At 43.1% G+C, this 19,345-nt stretch overlaps 1 protein-coding gene and 1 pseudogene across 3 annotated transcripts in view; both read left to right on the top strand.

Annotated features, from left to right (window-relative positions):
- Nucleotides 1-2,284: 2,284 nt before the first annotated feature.
- Nucleotides 2,285-2,654, top strand: LOC306664294 (non-histone chromosomal protein HMG-17-like; annotated as a pseudogene). Its single transcript has one exon. The product of its transcript is annotated as a non-histone chromosomal protein HMG-17-like (transcript).
- A 10,657-nt stretch (nucleotides 2,655-13,311) lies between these two features.
- The window catches only part of SEMA6A (semaphorin 6A), a 125,424-nt gene continuing 119,390 nt past the window's right edge, over nucleotides 13,312-19,345 (top strand). Inside the window, exon 1 of one of the 2 annotated variants that reach the window (XM_079143877.1) lies at nucleotides 13,312-14,165. The gene's annotated coding sequence lies outside the window, so the exon portion shown is untranslated. The remainder of the gene's footprint in view (nucleotides 14,166-19,345) is intronic. The other variant, XM_079143876.1, reaches the window with a different exon arrangement.

The following is a 19,345-nucleotide window of genomic DNA, read 5'->3' as shown; positions in this document are numbered from 1 at the left end:
CCTTCTTCCCCTTTCCATAAAACCTTAAAGTCATTGTCAGTCCCTCAAAAACAGGGCTAAGTTCATAGTTCCCTTTATCTTCCTGGTGAGGCTACATTGACTAAAGTTCCTTTCATGCTTTTCACATTTACCTTTTCTGTTTGTTTTTTGAGGAGAGTGGCCAGACCTGATTTGTTGGATCTCGAGAGTCAGGACTCTGACCAGGGACCATGGTAACAGCTCAACATTAAACCTGAATCAAGAGTTTACTTCAACATTAATCCTTCTCAAAAGCAAGTTATCTTTTATAAATAAATTATCAACCCCTGCTTTATCTCTTTTATAATTAAGATTTTCCTATAATTTGGTTGTTGGTTGAATGAACACATATTTGAATGTAGACAATTTGCTGAAATTGTATTAGGGGAAGATTTGCCGTAACATTATGCACATTTTGAACCAACTTATATTTTGTTCAATTACCAGCAACATTAAACACCATGTGCCTCATAGGTACTTTGGACTTCTGGATATCTTTCAAAAGGGCTGAAACAAGTAACCAACACCCTTGCTTCCCTTTGACTGACTGTAGTGCAGTAGGGGTGAGTAGCCAGCTGCCTGGATTTGAAATCTGCCTTTGTCCCTTTACAACAATAAGGCTTTGGTCAAATTTTCTTAGTATCTGATTGTCTCACTTACCTTGTCTGTTGAATGGGGATAAAGAAAATACTTACATATGTGAGTCCTCAGGACAGAATGGGTTAATACCCTGCCCCCCCACTTCCCACCAAGCTCTTAGGAAAGCAATTGCATGACCATTTTCAACCCTTCAGGGTGCTGTTTTAAAAATGTCCTACTTTCTTCCTTTTCAAAACTTTGCATGCTTTCAGGTTATCTTTTCTTTTTCATTATTGCTATTTTATTCTTGTGTATTTTCAAAGATAGGGTCTCTGTCCCAAATCCATTGTCAAAGGAGGTGGTGAGATGCTTTTGTAACTACGTCCTGATTCCCGCACCACAGCTGTGTGATTTCAAAGAAATGAAAACCTCCATCACACCCTGGTCATAGTCAGCCTGGAATTATGCTGATTCAGAAGCCTGTAACACCTGGAGATGGGCATTACCCATTTCTCCTGCAGCTTTTAGAACACGTATGCCATGTTTATAGACTGAGCAGCACTTTGTTTGTGAGCAGCACTTTGTTTAGAGATTTCTGATGTGCAATCTCAAGAAAAAGAAAATAAATAAATAAATAAATAAATAAATAAATAAATAAATAAGGCTCAGAATTGTCCAGGCCAGCCTGGGTTTTCTGGGTCCCAACCCTAAGACTTTTTTTATCACACATGCTGCCTCCCCATGAACCAAGTTCTGTCTCACCAGAGTCCCTCATCTTATAGAACCCCAGTCTCAGTACACCTCAGAGGCTCCCCTGATAACCCCATCACAGGGATTATCGCAGATAATTCCACACAGATGAACATAGATTGGGTGTTTTTGTATCTACCCTGATAGCTGATGAAATCCTTGTCACCCAAGAAAGGCCAGAGTGCCTGGAATCCTTTATTCCACCATATTATGGGCTAACCAGGAGGATGAAAGATTAGTCAGTGAAGACATTGAGAATATGGGAGGCATTACTCATTCTGGTGCAGTTCAGAGGGAAAAGGATTTTTAAAAGGAGGCTCGAAAGGAGGAAGAGGAATGTAAGACTCAGCCAAGGGAGAGGAAGCATGGAGGTTTATGGAGGGTAAAAAACAGGACAAAATGATGTGTAGGAAGGGCCATTGTTTGAAAGGTAACCAAGATTAATAGGGATGGCCAGAGTGGTGGATATATGCTCCAAATCTAGAATATAGGGTCTCCCTGATGTTGGGAGAGCTAGGATTTCCATTATGTGAAAAAATAAGGAGCGCCAAACAGTTTTATGAGCACCCACACAAGTATTTAATTTGTGAGATAAAAATACCATGATTATACATGTATGCATTGTTTTATATATACTATACATATATGCTATATAGAATATTTTTATGAATGTGATATGTGCCTGCATGTGTGTGTGTGAATATAATTTGAAGAGTCAAAATAGATCACTTGAAAACTGACCCAGATCCATCTGGCCCTGCTGGCCCCTCCTCCCCAAGAGCCAGCCTGGAAGACTGGGTAAGAAGTTCACAGGATTCAGCTAAACCTGGAAGGAATGCTGCTATGGACTAAGTGTTTGTGTCCCACCAAATTCCATATGCTAAAGCTCTAACATCCAATGCGGCTGTATTTGGACTAAGAAAGTAATTAAGATTAGATGAGAAGGAATGTGAAGAAGAGGCTGAGAACGACCCCTGGACCGACCAAAGCCGCGCCTCTGCATCCCCGCGTCCAGCACCTGCATCTCACCACTGTCGCCACCACGTCCAAGAGAAAGGCTGAAGGGGATGCTAAAGGAGATAAAGCCAAGGTGAAAGACAACCACAGAGAAGATATACAAGGTTGTCGGCTAAACCTGCTCCTCCAAAGCCAGAGAGCCCAAGCCTAAAATGGCCCCTCCAAAGAAGGGAGAGAATGTACCCAAAGGGAAAAGCTGACGCTGGCAAGATGGGAATAACCCTGCAGAAAATGGAGAGGCCAAAACAGACCAGGCACAGAAAGCTGAAGGTGCTGGAGATGCCAAGTAAAGTGTGTGCATTTTTGATAACTGCGTACTTCTGGAGACTGTACAGCTTGAAATACTATTTTTTAATCAAGTTTTATAAAAATGCAGAATTTTGTTTAATTTTTTTTTTTTTTTTAAGCTATGTTGTTAGCACACAGAATACTTCATTATTGTTTTCCGGGGTAGGAGCACATGTCACTAGTAGAAGTCTCCAAAGCTGAATTGCTGAGAGGGGAAACTCCTTTCCCTGCTAGTTTTGAGAGACTTCCTCTTGGCTCCCAAGAGGAGGGATTCCCTGATGTTGGCACACATAGCCACCTTGGCACAAACGCTTTGTAGAATGGAAAAACTCAAATTCGTCCTATGTCCTCCTCTCCCTCCCTGCCATTGGCATAGACTTAACTCCCCTATACTCAGACCTGTTGGGACATGACTCCCAAGAATTGGTTTTACCAGTGTGTCGGGCAATCTGGACTTTCCAGTGACATCATTGAGGTAGTGTCCCTCAGAAGAGGAACAGTTTCTTTTCTAGATTGTGGATCTTCAGATTAATAATTTTTGCCATTTTCATTTCATTTCCTGAAAGTCAGGGTTGGCTTGTGAAAAGTTGTTAAACAACATGCTAAATGTGAAATGTCAACCCTCACTCTAAACTTTCCCTATTCAGAGCATCAAATGAAGACTTCGCTGGGTTTTATAGTAGCTTTCTGATTTTGGTAGTCCATCCAAGAAGGCAGTTTGAAAGTTACCATATACTGTTAACAATTGTCTGCCTATGTCCTGCCTGAAATACCATGATTGTTTATGAAAAGTGTCTTTAATAAGGCTAAATATAGTTTGGTTTGGGGGAAAAAAAAAATGATTAGATGAGGACATAAAGGTTGGGCCTTGATCTAAGGGAATTAGCATCCTTATAAGAAGAAATACCAGAGAACTAATTGATATCCCCCTAACTCTTTGTTTTCATACATTAAGGAAAGGTCCTGTGAGGACATAGCCAGAAGGTTATGACCTATAACCAGGAGGAGATAGTGAACTCTCACTATAACCCTAATTAGCCAGAACTGTGATCTTGAACTTCTGTTACCCAGAACTATGAGAAATTATGTTCCTGTTGTTTGAACCATGCAACCTATGGTATTTTGTTATGGAAGCCCTAGCTGACTAATACAGATACCTGGATGTAAATTATGACATAAGACTTGCTCTCCTACTCTTCCTTGATCTTTGGAAGTGATCATCTGAAGTAACGCTACAAGTAGAAAGAAAAATATTGATCATGCATAGCAAAAGTTCTTCATTCCGAGCCTCCTTTTCTCAGCTAACTGGTAGGGGCAAGGAGATGTGAGATTCCATCTCACCCATCATGAGCACCACAAGCAACACTCCTATATCAAGACAGTTTACAAGGGAAAAGCATTTATGAATTGAAATTTTATGTGACTTGGGAAACTTTACAAATGAAGATACAAAAACACAAAGAAAACTATTTTTATGCTTAGGTTCACTGAAGAATAGACAGCTAGGTAGAAATGTGATTGGACAAAATTGGTATGATCTAATGTTAATAAACTGAGAAGGGAAACTCAGCAAGTTTTACTAGTTTTAATTCTTCTTGGAACAAGAAGAATCTGACCTGCCATCAGACAAGGTAGGTCAGAGAATTTCTTTATGGCTGGCTCTTATGCAGAAAGCAAGGGAAGATAGAGTAATATTTCCAGTTTTTGTTATTGGTTTGAGGGGATTGCAGTTCCAGTTTCTACAACTCACATTAGGGAAGAGGAATTTTAATTTCTACACCTGTATTGGGGGAGAAAGGGGAACAGGAAGAAGGGCAGGAGAAGGATTGAAATACCTTGTTTTAGAGGCTCTCCAATGTTCTTAGTTCAAAGTACTCAGCATACCAGGTTTGTATACTTTGGGGTATTGTGTCCTGAGTTCCAACAATATCCATTCCTATTCTCACCACAAAACAGTAGACACTGCCTCAAACTAAACTTTTATATATTTTTAAAAATACAGTACACGTTGCCTCCTGTAACATTAGACAAAGGAACTGTAATAACGAAAACTCTATGTTGGGAGCATTTCTTGACTGAAAGCTACTTCCTCTGCTTTAAGTGCTACCTAGTGTATAGTAGATGCACCTAGTGGCCCTAGTGGGATTGACACTAAGTGTAGTCAGGTTATTTGCTCATTCACTCAATCGATATTTATTGTATGTATAAGATATGCCAGGCGCTATCATAATTGCCAAGGATGTGGTGGCAAGTAGAAGAGTCGGCTTCTGACCTGGTGAAACATACCAATGAGTGATAGGAGGCAAACATTACACAGATAAACAGGTAAATGTACACAATATCAGATGGTAATAAAGGCTATGAGGAAAAACAGAATGGGGTAAAGGGAGTAGGAAAAAGCACACTGGGTTGAAGAGCAGTTATTGTGTGTCAGGTCAGGGAAGGTATGGCTGAGAAACAGATTTGAGCGAGGACCTGCAGGAGGTGAGGGAGTGAGTCCTAAGGATGACTGAGGAAATGCTGCTTCAGGAAGAGGGAGGGAGAAGAGACTATTGTGGGTCACGTGCAGGAGGCAGGGTAAGCGTTGTGGAGTAAACAAAGGGTAACAGAGGACATGAGGAAGCCAAAGATCTGGAAGAAAGGCCAAGTGGTATGGACTCTAGATTTTATAGTGAGGGAAGGGGGGGAAGAAGCCATTGGATGTTTTTGAGCAGAGATGTAACACAACTTTAATGAACCAGTAAAAGGATAGTGTTGGCTGCTATTGTGGACAAGTATGTAGGGAAGCAAGTTCAGAAAGAGGAAGACCAGTTATGAAGCTATTAGGAAGCTCCAGATGAAAATGATGGTGGCTTGGTTTGGTGTGATAATGGTAAAAATGAGGAGAGATCAGATTCCAGATCTGTTCTGAAGGTAGGCCAGTAGTACTTACTGGTGAGTTAGACTTGACAAGTGAGAAACAAGGAGGGACCGAAGATGGCACAGAGTTCTTAGCTCTGAGCAGCTGGAAGACTGAAGTAATCCTGTGATCAGGATGAATAATGTTGGTAAGTGAAGTATCGACATCTTGAGTTACCTTCGTCCTGTCCTTAGTACAGTTTATATGGTGTGTTTTGTAAGAAAAATAGCTAACCAGTTTACCAAAAAAAAAAAAAAAAAAAAAAAAGAACCAAAAAAGTAATGTATTGACTAAAGAATTAAGAAAAAAAGGTGATTCCCTAAAGCAAGAAAAACTAGGAAAAAAAATTTTAAAGTCAAATATTGAACTATAATAATTCAAAATTCCATGCCTATAACTTATTTAGAAGGTAGAGAATAGAAGGGAACAGTAATAGTGAGGAGGTAGGGGTTAGGGGCTGTCAAAAGTTGGCTTCAATAGAAGAAAAGACCTTAAAAGACTATTTGCAGAAAGGAAATGACTCAGTTGCTTTGAGGCATGGAAAGAAAAGGAGAGGAACTAAGAGGAAATCAACGTGTGTGTTTTTATAAGAGTCTCAATACAACGCACAACACAATATTTCTTAAGAAAACAGCTGTATAGGTTCTCTGTTCAGACGTTAAAATCTAACATTCTAATTTCTGTTAATAAGTTCCTGGTTATGAATAAAGGCATATTTAAGAGGCATCGCAAAGTAATTGACATCAGTTATTCCACTTGTATTTAGGGAAGTACATTAGACACTGGTAACCAGTGACTGAATCATCTGAAACTTTAGAATGTACTAAATTATATTTTATTTATTTTAAAATGTAACATTTAAGCTCATTTCAGTCTTAAAGTTATGTCTGAAAACATTCTTAAGTCTAGCTACTCAAAAATTGTTAGTATTTCATAGGGTCATTAACTCATCCTAGGTACCAAATCCAAAGTCACATTAAGACATTAGGAAACCATCCTTTCCTTTTATAAGTATATATATGGGGACTTTTCAGAGGACAATTTTGTAGTTAATGATATTAATTTTAATACTTCATTAGAAAACTTACTTTATATGCAAGCATGTTATTTTCAAAAGTATATTCATTGTATGCAATTACCCAGCCTATGTTTAGATGTTTAAAACAGCTGTCTCTGTTTCAAAGTTTTGATGTTAGAGCAAACAAAACATCCTTAGTTTTCCCCATTTCTCTGGTTATATAATTACTTTTAAATACACAGTCATCATAAACAGCCTCAAAAAAGTCTTTCAGTTAATATCAGTAGAATTTTCTCACATAATCTAAAACTAGAATTGGAACAAACCGAAGCATAATTTTATATTTGAGCACGTACCAGAACAACCCCCTCTTCTATCGGAGCCTTCTATTACCTGGAAGCAAAGATCTTGAAAGCTATTCTCAAAAACAAGTTTATTTAGATTTTCATCATTCTTTTGGCCAAACAGCAAATTCCCAAGTGGTGTTTAATCAAATGATTTATCTAGTTATAAAAAGTATAAATTACACTTAGGTAACTGCATTTTTTAAATAAACTTATATTCAGGTTGATACTCTCAAGTCTAAATAGCAGTAGAGGGTCAATTAAAAGGTTATGTTGGAACAAAAAGACGAAAATAAGGTCAAAGACAGTCTTTGCTCTGTATTATATAACTAATGACTTCAACTAAATGTAAAGAGCTTTTGTGAGGACAGAAAAAAAATAGAGTTCTGGTTTACTTAACGTGTATTGTTCATTCATTACCTTATTTCTAATCTACCATTCTCTTAATTTCCCAAACAATAATTTGATATCAGGAGTGAATGGAGCCACAGCTCCGCACTGTACAGTGGAATGATTGTTACTGGCAGGGGGAGGCAGCGCACTGAAGCTATTCACCAGGGGCAGACAGTGAATCACTGTTGGCAAACTCCGGCTTGCTGGGAGAGCTGGGCCTCCAGGATGCTCATGCATTGCTCCCAGTGGATTCAATGTGCAGTTTCATCTCCTTCCACAGGTCCTTTAGGCTTATATTTATATTGCACCTTCTTTCAAGCTTCTCATTTATGTAATTGTCATAGTTCTTCATCATTTACATTGCAAATCTTTTTTTCTTTTCTTTTTTTCTCATTCAAAAAGTAAATTAGACACTGCAAAGTGAAAGCTCTGTGTTGGAGAAAAGCCTAGATTTTGTTTTTCTTTAAAACTGGGATCTCAAAATGAGAAGGGCGTGATATCTTTTGAGCGTTTTTTTTTTTTTTTTTTTTTTAATCTGTTTTGTTTTTCTTTCCGGTTTCAAATGCTACCATTCTATCCAATGATCTATTGTTTATCATGCTGAATCCTGGAAAAGGAACTTACCACTTTCACTAATTCATCCCCTCACTGATGGACCAAGCCCTTCCCTCTCTGCTAAGTGATCAAGAAACAAGAACTTCTGATCTAATAGAAAAGAGGAACATTCAACAAGTAGCTGCACCAACTTTTAACTCTAGCTATGAGATATGATAGGCACTATGAAGTAAATTTGCAGGATACTTCAAGGGCATCAAATGGGGGATAAGACGTATTGGATCTTTTCTGAGGCCACAACTTTGAGGCTGTCACTTGAAGGATGAATAGGAGTTAGATAGATAAAGAGGGGGGAAGGAAAGTTCTAAGCAAAAGCACATGGATAGGCCTATAATAACAAAAGAGTAGCATGGAACATTGCAGACACTCAAAACACCAGCAATACTACTGGGCACAGTGGCACACATCTGTAATCAGAGAATTCAGAGGCTGAGGCAGAAGGATCACAAGTTTGAGGCCAGCTTGGGCAACTTAGCCAGATCCTGTCTCAAAATAAAAAATAAAAATGGCTAGGGATGTAGCTCAGTGATAGAGCAACTCCAAATTCAGTCTCTAGTACCACACACATACAAAAGGGAGAGACACTGCCTTCAGGACCCATAGCACACAGAGGACACCAGACAGGCAAGAAACAAATTCTGCATAGCTGTGGAAGTCATACTGAGTTTGGGGATACCAAGGAGTGACTTAAATGTTTTAAACAAGAACTTGGTGTGATCAGAGAGTCTGCTTTCAAAGATTACTTTGACTACAATTTGAAAAATTAATTGGAGGATGAATGAACAGGATATTGTTTGATGTTAATTTGGGGGGGGAAACACAAGCAAAAACATTATTATATTGTAGTCCAGATACAAACATATATGTAAAAGTATAGGAAATTAACCATAAGGATCAGAAAACTCCTTAGAGTACTGCCTATAAAAGGGGGACTCAGGTGGGAAAGACAGGACAGATTATAAGGAAATTAAGCTTTCTCACCATGTTTTATTTCTTAAAGACAGGAAACAAATATGACAACATGTTAACAGCTGTTAGTTCTGAGTTGTGAAAACTGGGATGGTTGTTATATTATTTCTTTGAATTTTTTCCTATCTCTTGATTTCCTCAAAAGAAAAACAATATTAAGAAAAAAGGAAGGAGAAGTGGGAAGGGAATCAGGAGAGAGTGGTGTGTGACAGAGGGCAAGGGCAGAGAGTATTTCACAAGGGAAAGAATGGCTCTGTTTGCTGCTACTGAGAATTCAAATAGAGTGAAAACTTTCAAATGTCCACTGCAGTTACTGTCATGGGAGTCACTGAAGACTTGACCAAAAGCCTTGTTGGTGGGGAGATGGAACAGAAGCCAGGGGGAGGAGGAGTGAGGAGATGATGGAGGTGGCTGTAACAATCTTTGGTGATACCTGGGTTTGAAAGAGGAATTGGGGAGGGCTTGTTCCTAGGATGAGAGAGACAAGCTAGTTTCTTTGTTGATCAGAAGATGTGGGAGAGAGGCTAGAAGCAAATGGACAGAATTTCTGAGAATGTCAATTATTAAGAATACACTGAAGAATTGGTCTCATACCGGAGCTAGTTAAAAGGCCTGGAGATCTAGAAATCAGAGTGAATCCAAGGGAGTGCAAGAGCAGTCAAGCTGGAATGAGAGGAGATTGTGATTTGGCAGTCGGATGTCAGCATTAGTGCTTTAGAATATGGAGCCTTTTCTGACAATAAGGTCTAAGGTGAAGTCCTAGAGTGGATTGCAGAGGGGAAGAGAAAAAGACAGGGTAGATGAGAAGACAAGAAACTGAGATACCAGAGGGTTGATAGTTAGATGGGATGCTAACACTATAATGAACAATGATGAAGACAGGAGGTAGGACAGATAAGACAGTGAACCTGGCACTGGGTCTTTGATGAATGAGGTAAAATGAGGTCTGTGGATGATACTATGGATGCATTTATAGGACTTGACCACCAAAAGTCCGAAAGAAGGGGGAGAAGTAGCCTGAAAGCAGTATGAGGCAAAAAAGAGGACACTGACCTCATTTTTCAACAATGGGATGATAAAGGGGCAAGAGGGAGAAGAAACAGTCCCAAAAGGAAAAGGGGAAAAGCAGTATTCCAGAAGCATCCAGGATTCTTTGTAACAGCAGTTCTCTCTCTGGAAAGAACTTCTCATCTAGAAAAATTAAAAAAAAAAAAAAAAAACAAAAAAAAAAAAAAACAAAAAAAAAACTTAAAAAAGTTGCCTAGGTCTCACCTCCACTTAATGAATCAGAATTTCTATAGTCTAGAGATTTTTGTCATGTAAGAGATTCCTTGGTAAGTCTAATGTGCAAATGAAATTTGAAACCACTGATGGAAGGCAAAGAGGAAACTTTGCAGAAGGGACTCAGAATACAGATAGCTTTCTTCCTTATGAATAATAGACCAACTGTACAAACTGTGTGCCTGGAGAACTCATACCTCCAAGGAGCTGAGCGATGAGCTCTGGCATTTACTTTTTCCCCAAATTCAGTACTCCTTCCAGTCTTCAGAGATTTTCATGAAACAGTTAATTGTGGTCTTTAAAGGGATCCTGGGTGAGTTTACCTTTTTGTTTTATTTTAATCTTTCTCCACACTTTCCCCAGGTGATTTGAGGGAAGCAGATGTCACATAAGTATTTGTTGAAGGAGAGTTGTTTAGGGTGGCTGTTTAGCTCTGACTCAATTATTGACACAAGGCAAGCGACTTTTTTCCTGTGTGCCTCCATCTGACCCCTATAAAATGTGACGTCAGGATTGATGTGGAAGATGACAAGGATGACAGTGATGCTAGTTAACATTTACAGAGCATTGAGTGCCCTAGATTCCTCATCTACACACACCATCCAATCTGGACAATCTCTGGGAAGTGAGTAGAATAAGTGAGTCCACAGAGGCTCCAGAAATAAAAGTGACTTGCTTAATATCACCAGTTAGTAAGTTACATAACCCCAGAAGATTCTAGAGAACAAGGCCTTAATGGTGGCACTTTGTGCTGCTTAACTACAAAACCTGCTAAGTTTTTGTCTAGTTGTAATGTGGTGATTCTTTAATTCTCACTGGCTTTTTTCCCCCCAGAAGGAGCAGGATAAACTGCAGATTTCAAAGAATTTGAAGGGACAGTGGTTCTACTAAAATGTTAAAGCAGACAACTGGGAGCAAGTCTGAGGCACACCGAAGGGGAAGTGACATCATGAGGTTTCATCGCTGGCCTCCCCGCGGGTGCTCCCCTGAGGGTGTTGGAAGCCTTACAGTAGCAGGCTGTTCGTTCCCCCTCCTGGAGCATCTCTCCTCTGGCAGGTGAAAAGGCAATATCACGTGGTCAGGACAAAGGTCGCCTAATTGGATGGAAAGACTTTAGACTCTAATAATTGCCAGGAAGATTTGAAGTGGTTTGTCTTTGCTGCGCAAAAGTAAACTCAAATTCTTTCCCTCTTGTATTCTACAATTTTAAATTAGGTAAATTTAATCTCTTGCCTCTTGGTTCAGCGTTACTACAAATTAAACATGCAAGTATTAATATTGCAAATAATTTCCCTTTAAACAATATCCTGAAACTCGATGTGGGGCATTTCCAATATATCCATAAAGCAAACAAGACAACTTAATTGTTTGTTTCTCCAAGGGAAGGAGCTAAACCCGGAATTAATTTGGTTCAGACTGTGAAACAATTCGTTTGCTCTGCCTATTTCTGCCAATTAAAGAACTTTTCCCAGACACAATTAGCATGTAAATCAACGGCGGAGAGTATAGAAGCGGGGTGGAAGTGCGTGACCTAGAACCTTGGGGCGGCTTAGGCCCAACCACTGAGCGGCGGGATCGACCAGGATGAGCTTGGGGACCCCGTTCGCACCGGCTCTGCCACTACCAGCCGAAATCTGGGTGTTAAGTAGAGCAGCTGAAAGTCGAGAGCCGTCTAGGCAGCCAGAGTAGGATAGTAGGGTGACTTCCAGGAGCACGCCCGCCACGCAGGCCACCAGAGCGCGCAGCCAAGTCTCCAGCCTCTTCCTCCTCAACCCTCTTCCAAAGCCAGCTCGGGGAGCCGCGGGGGCTGCGCGCGCACCTACGGCCGCACCGCCCCCCCGCCCTCCTCCCGAGATCTTTAGCTGCCTTTGCTTGCCTAGGAAAGGTGGAGATAGTGGCCTCTGCTGGTAGTTTTGGAGAACAGCAGGACAACTGAGTTTCCCCTTGCCCATTCTTCCCACCTTTTCCAGGTGGTCTGTGTAATAAAAAAGAAAACAAAAGGTGTGTGGCGGGGAGGGGGATATTGTCGCTTGTGGATTTATTCTGCGCTCTTGAGTAAATGTCTGTACAGGCAGGAACGGAAAAAAAACCGGAACGTGGACTTATTAGTGACACTAACCTCAATTAGGGAACAGGTACCGCTTCTGAGACCACTCAGCCTAACTGGTCTGAGACCCTGATCTTACTCCCCACCTGCTTTTTCTTCACCAACTAGTAAAGATTGCTCCGAGAAGTGCTTTGGTCCCCTGGTGTTACATTCATTAAAGGCTACGGCCGCGGTCCGCACCATCTGCGAAGCCACTCCGGGAGCAGCAGCCGCCGCGCGCAGTTGCTTGCGGGACACAGCCGGCGTAGCTCGGAGAGCGCAGCGGCTGGGGGAGGGGAACTTGGTGTGGCCTGACCAGTTGGCACAAGCCTGTAACTGCAAGACGTCTTGGCTATTGTAAGTCCAAGTGGCGGAGGAAGGCTGTGCCTGCCATTCTTCATGTGATCGTAACAATAGCGCCTTGGAAGTAGTTGCGATTTTCCTCTTTCATGAAGCTGTTGGGTCCTTGTTGACATTGTTTGCGTCTTATCTCTAAAGTTTACTCATTTGTAAGAACAGTCCACATCGTGGACTTTAAAACTAAGAAGTTTTAAAACTGATCGTCGTCAATAACACCATTTTCTGCACTGTAGTTTATCTACTTAACATGCTTTATGTGCGTAACTAATAGCTGTGTTCTTACCTTCCTAGTATATTTTTAATCGCATCGGCTTCTATCCAATGGGTTCGTAAAGCTTCCATCATTTCTAAAATCTACCTCTTGATAGAATCAGAATTAGAAAGTCTTGCCGTTCACTTACTCTCGTCCTTTCAAACTTTTCCATTTAAGAAAATCGATGAGCAAATCCTTTCTTGTAACTCTCTCCCGCACTACGTCTATTTTTATTTATTTTTCTGATTTGGCAGGGCTCAGCAATGCTGCCCGGGATTTTTCGTTTTCCTTTTTTTTTTTTTTTTTTCCCTGCTAGAGCAGATGTGGGGGTGGGGGAGGTGAGAGCTGGGCTCCTCCCGGAGTCGCCCCCGCTGGGACCTCAACCAAGCACGCCGCCGGGCCGGGAATTGTGGTAGAGGGAAGCCGCGCTGGCCAGTCTGCCCAAAGCTCCACCTGCAGCCACACCGCGTCGGTTCTCCTTTCCGCCTAGCTCATTGGCACTCACACACACCACGGCTCTCCTTTGGGTCGGAGGAGACGCCAGCCAAAGGAGGCGGGGTTGCAGGAGGAGAGTCCGCTCTGCGCAATCCAGTCCGGGACTTGGCTCCGCCCGGGAGCGTCGGCCTCTTGGTGACAGAGGAGTAGTGAGCTGCACGGGGTGAGGCTGCAGCCAACTCCGCTCCCCGCGCACTCAGCTGCCCAGGCGCTCGGGACGCAGCAGCGGCGCTTCTCAGCGGTGCTGACTGCCCGCGATGCCGGCCTAGGAGCGTGCGGCAGCGGCCAGAATCGCCACACCCGGGGCATCGCGCTCCCGGCTGCAGAAAGGGGCCAGAGCTGTGCACCCTTGCCCCAGCCCCCATCCCGCCCCCCGTCCTGAAATGACTTGTTAATCGGCGCAGACACCACCAAGGGGACTCACCGGAGTGGAATCCAAGTGGAATTTGGATTTGGAGAAGAGTTTCTTGAACATTTACCCTCGTCCTTGTTGGTTCTTCTTCTTCTCTTCTTTCTTTTCTTTCTTTTTAATTTTTTTAAACATTTGGCTTCTTTCCTGATCTTCCCTTCCCCGCCTTTCATTGGAGATGATCACAGCTCGCTTGTATCCCAGAAAGTAGTCTCCACGACTGTTGCCCCAAAAGAGACAAGCACACATGTAGGAATGACAAAGGCTTGCGAACGAAAGAGCGCAGCTCGAGGCCCGGAGAGATCTTCTCGATAATGGATTACTAAATGGGATACAATCTGTACCAGTCGGTTCCGAGCCCTGGTTGCCTGCTCGTCGATGCACCGAAAAGGTACGGCCCGGGTGTCCCTGCGCGCCCCACCTCTGAACCACTAGGCTCCAGCCTAAGGGTCCCGGGGCTACCGCCTGCGCGCTCTGTGGGCTTTGTGGTGCCTGCGCTTATTTTGTCTTGCGTCTCTGTCTCCCGAGCGTTGCTCTGTCCTGGGGGATCAGCCCTGAGCCCATCCTGCGGCTCATCTCATCCCATTGCCCCAGAGACCGTCGGACTCCATGTAAAAAGCTTCCGCACCCGCGTAGCGCACACGCCCGGCGCCGCCCCAGACAGCGACCCGGAGGATGGCTGCTCGGGCCAGGGGTGTGTGTGCGGGACCAGAGGCTAGTTCTCGTCTCCGGCCAGCAGCAAGCAGAGTGAACCCGAGAGGGTGGGATTCTCGGAAGCGCCCTGTCCTGGTGTCGAATGCAGGGAAGGGGAAGAGGAAAGGATTCCGCCCTCGAGGGCTGGAGGTGGTTGGGTAGAAGAGAGTTGTTTTCGTCCAGTGACAGGTTTAGGTTCTGGGTTGGGAGAAGAGGTTCTGTGGAGACTGTGGGGGAAGCGAAGAAAATCTTTTGTTGTCAGCTTGGGGTCTGGGCTGGGCTCTGTGGAGTGCGGGAAACTTGTAATGGCCCTGGGTACCCACGCGTCCTGCTTCTTGGTGAAATCCCCTCTCCAAAGGCCTCTGGCACCAGAGGTTCCGGGCTTTGTTCACTCGAATAAGTGCCCAGGAGCGGCCTCTCGATGTGGCGCGGCGCCCCCGCCCTAGGTCCTGTCCCCCACCTCAGCTCCCACTGGAGCTGCGAAGATACAGTCCGTCTCTGCTGCGTCCCCTTCAAGCACACAGCCCCACAGGCTGAGACTGGCCTCTGCTGCCCCCTCCTCCAAGAACTGTGCGGTCCCTCTCTGGAAAGGAGGTGTCCTCGGAGGGGGAAGGGTGGGGGAGACCTGACAAGTGATAGCCCTGTGCTTGCCACCCAGACAAGGTTTCTGCCTGGGCTCAGGGCTGTGGATGTACCAACTCTTCGCTGCGTCCTACAGCGCTGCCTCTGGGGCAGCCGGGCTCTCGGGATCAAACCCGGCAGTGCCCACCCCCCCCCCCCCCGGCCTGACCCTGTTTATGTATGAAGTGTCTTTTTTTCTGATTCTCCGCGTTTTTCTCAGTTCTCTACTATATAGGAGATGGTGAAAAGCAGGATCCTGAGGTCACCTCCCTACTCTCACCACCTGAACAGCAAGGAAGGAGCTAGGGAGCTGTCCCGGACTTGCGGGTGTCAGGAAAGGAAACCTGACTCTGATGTCTTTCCTGCTCACTCACCGCCCCTATTCCCTACGCCTCTTTCCCTTTTACAGCGCGGGGTTACTGGACCAGGCACTTTTGGAAAGTTTCTCTGAAAGCCAAGGGTTGCGGGAATAACAGGACAGGGGCTCAGCGTGTTGCGTCTGCGGGAAACTAGACCCACAGGGAATTGTGTGGACAGTCAGGATGTGGCTAAGAACTAGGTGCCGGCCGATAGGAGAGTGGCGCCTCCCCGCCCGCGCTGCACTTGCTGGACCAGTCTCTCAAGCAGTCCGGGAAGGGGTGGGGGGGGGGGGGGGGGGGGGTAGTGTACAGGGATAAAACATGGGATGCTGGGGTGACCACAGCTGAAGAGGCTGGTGTGAAGGTGCGTGTGGACACTGGCATGGGCTCGTTGGCTGGCCAGCGAGTGGCCAGCTCCAAGTGCAGCATCCCGAGCCTCCTGCGACCAGAGCGCGGTATTTCAGCCGGCGAAAGTCTAAGGAGGAGCGGAGCAGAGCCAGGTGTGTGGAGCAGGGGAAGAACGAGATACTGGAGGCGCTGTCTGCACAGCCAGGGGAAGCATTTTCAGCAGCAGTCTCCATCCTGTATCGCAGTAGGCTGCCCTGCCCGCCTTTCCGAGGTGATCTGAAGGGAGAAAGGTGACTGGGGAGTGCGGAAGCCAAGCATAGCCACAGAGGGATCGCTTCTTGTTTACTCTTGATGTTAATCGAGTTGTTACGGAAAGGTTTAAAACACAGGCGCACGCGCGCGCGCACACACACAAACACACACACACACACACACACACACACACACAAATCGCACACTCGCACACATCCACACTTGTACGCATAACTTTCTTTGCCTTGTGTCTGAAAAGCCATTTAACCTAGTTACAGTGTTCTGCCAGCAGGTCTTAGAAAAGCTATTTAATGCCCCCCAGCGCTGGTTTTTAAGTCTTTGCTGGGTAGGAAGGTTGAGTGCCTTTGCCTTGCTTTTCTTTAATCCCGATAATTGTCGGTCTTCGCTTCCTTCTCCCTGTGGACTTATACTTGGGCATTAAGTTCACATTCTGCTACTGTGATGGCAGGGGAAGATTGATGGTTACAGACACTTTAATTCTTTATTTAACTTTTTTCCTGAAAGTAAGGATGCCTGGTTAAATTGTGAATGGAAATACCCTCTACTTTTTTCACACCTTAGATTTCAAGCATTTTGTGTATGTTTAAATTCCGTGTTTAGTCTTTGTGATTAAACTAGTCCAGGCACCAAAGTTAATTATTAATCTAACCTTAAATATAGTGGCAGAACTGTGTCTCCACCTATTAACCTAAACTATCTGTTGAAAAATAATTTGCAAGCTGTATGAGTTTGGTTTACCCATTCTAGTTTATAGGTAACTTTTATGTAATCTTGACTGACCCCCACTCCCTGTTTTTAGATACACTTAACTGAGGCACTTTGTAAACCACTCTAAAGCAGAAAAGAGTATATATGAGATTTAATATCTTGGTATTTTGTTATGAGTCTTTTCATTTTGAATAAAGAAATTTTCTATTTTATGCTTCTTATTTACAATGTTTGGAAGTGACAGTCTTTCCTATGTGTTATGTTTTGCAACTATCATCCTTTAGAAATGTGTCATATTCTCAGTAATGCATATAATCCACAAAGGTAAACATTAAGCAGACAAATTATCCCAGGAGCCATCTGCAGAATATACTTATTGAACACTTAAGTTTAAATAGGGTAAAAACTCCCAAGACCTGGTATAGAAAATAATTAAATGTTAAATGAATGAATGAAATAATCACGCAGGTTTACATTTCTCCATTTAGAGTAGACCCATTTATTTTTCCTATAGTGGAAAAAAGAATCTACCTTCAACTAAGTGGTCATTACAAAGTGGTAATAAGTGCCATTCTTTGCACACAAACACACACCTCTCATGTTCTCTCCATGTCTAGTGAATGCTTTTCCCATTTTTAAAAAAATAGCATTTACTTATCCAGTGGGCATGTAACATTGCATCATTGAGATTGAGTGTTTTGAATTAGGACAGCGAGATTTAGGAAGACTGTTAGCTTCACTGATTAAAAATAAGAGATCCAAATTAAGAATTTGCATTAAATTTAAAATACATACTCGTGCTTTAAAAGTAAGTGGGTAATTGTACACCTATATGAAATTAAGAAAAATATTGTTTTGAACAGGGAACTAAGAGAGTTTACTATATGTATATGGTGGTTTAGCTCTTTTTGGAGCAGGATAAAAGAGTGATGATGGAACAAAAAGTTTTTTTTTTTTTTAGAACTAGATTGCCAAGAGCTAACATTCTCCCATCTTATTTGTTTGTAGGAAGGAATCACAGAACAAGCCAAACTAATTGCAAATGCTTTAATTAGGCATCTGCCATTTGCTTCAGTGTAAAGCCTATCTCCACTGTCCCCGGGCTCCCCCACCGCTAGATTTAGACAATTTATTGTCCTAGTCCCAGAGTGGGTGTTCCTTAACATATTTTCTTAAGAGCTCAGTGTCATGGCAGCTATGTTTGTGCTGCCAGGGAAAGGGGAAGCCTTGAAGTATTCTGCTGTGGCCTCCCAAATCAGTGCCCCCAACTCAATTGGAGCCAAGTTGTCTCTGAGATATTTCTACTTCAGAGTGAAGGCTTTTCTCATCTGCCTTTAAATGTGCTGCAAGAGCAACTGAGCTATTCTCTGCTGGCAACCACATGGTTGTCTCTTGGGGATATGGTAAGGTAGGGAAGGGAGGGGAGGCATTAATCCCTTTGAAATGGGCAAATAAGATGTCATACCCACAAACCTCAAGGGGAGAAGGGAGTTCAGGACTACTTCTCAGCATGGGACTATTACAGTATAGTATATACACAAGGGTATCTTGCTTGTGAAATAGATGAGCTCTCTTGCAAAACTTTTTATTAGAATGATTCTAATTACACTAATGGAGAATATCATATATAACTACCACCACACTAGTGATTTCAAATCACTTTTTAACCTACACCTCTACCCTGGACCTTGCAAATAGCCAGTACTTACTGGGAATGTAGCTCCTTTTGGACTTAACAGACATCTCAATATGTTAAAAAAAAAAAAAAAAAAACTTTTCTCATAATCTCTATTATAGCAATTCCATTCTTTTGAGTTGCTTAGACCTCAGAACTTAAGAATTACCCTTGACACCTCTCTTTCACACCAGCATCCATTGCAGCACCATCCACCTTCAGTATGTATGCTTCCTTCCACCTCACTGACTCACACATTGGCCAAGCTACCTCCTCTTTTGTGGGTTACTGTGCCAGCCTCCCAACTAGTCTCCCTGCTTCTGTTCTTGGCTCCTACCAACTTTTCTTAACATGGCAGTATTTTTTTTTTTTTTTTTTAAGTAAGCTAAATCAGATGACATCTCAGCTGAGATACTTTCCCATCTTATTCTAGTAAAAGCCCAAAATCCCTCCTGGCCTTTGCAACTCCACATGATCTGCACTCAGGACCCTTCCTGACTTCCACTCTGTAGGCGTGACGTCTCATGTACCATTAGTGGGACATTCACCCATGTGTTGTTTTTCCAGTCTTGGTGATGGATTGGTGCCTGTCTATTCCCACACTCTCACTCAGTCCCCTTCTGTGGCCAAAAGCACACATCTGTGAGGCACCTGGCTGAAGCTGAAGAGAGTCTGAATTAGGCAAAACAACTTGCCAAGAAATAGAGCTGCCAGCATTTGTGAGGTTGAGCTTTTGACCCTGGCCTCATTTGTTCTGAATTTTATTCACTGGCCACAGAAACTTCTGGCATTTTTGGAGTTTGTCAATAGTTTTAAATTTTCACTTTCCTGTAGGAGAATATAGTATGTCTATTAACTCATGTAACTGTGGTCAAAGACACTGTACTTGGATTC

Source organism: Sciurus vulgaris (assembly GCF_902686455.1).
Source record: "Sciurus vulgaris genome assembly, chromosome: 6".
In the NCBI taxonomy this organism is placed as follows: Eukaryota; Metazoa; Chordata; class Mammalia; order Rodentia; family Sciuridae; genus Sciurus; species Sciurus vulgaris.
The sequence above is the reverse complement of the archived record's forward strand: the minus strand, read 5'-3'. Positions and strand labels throughout refer to the sequence as shown.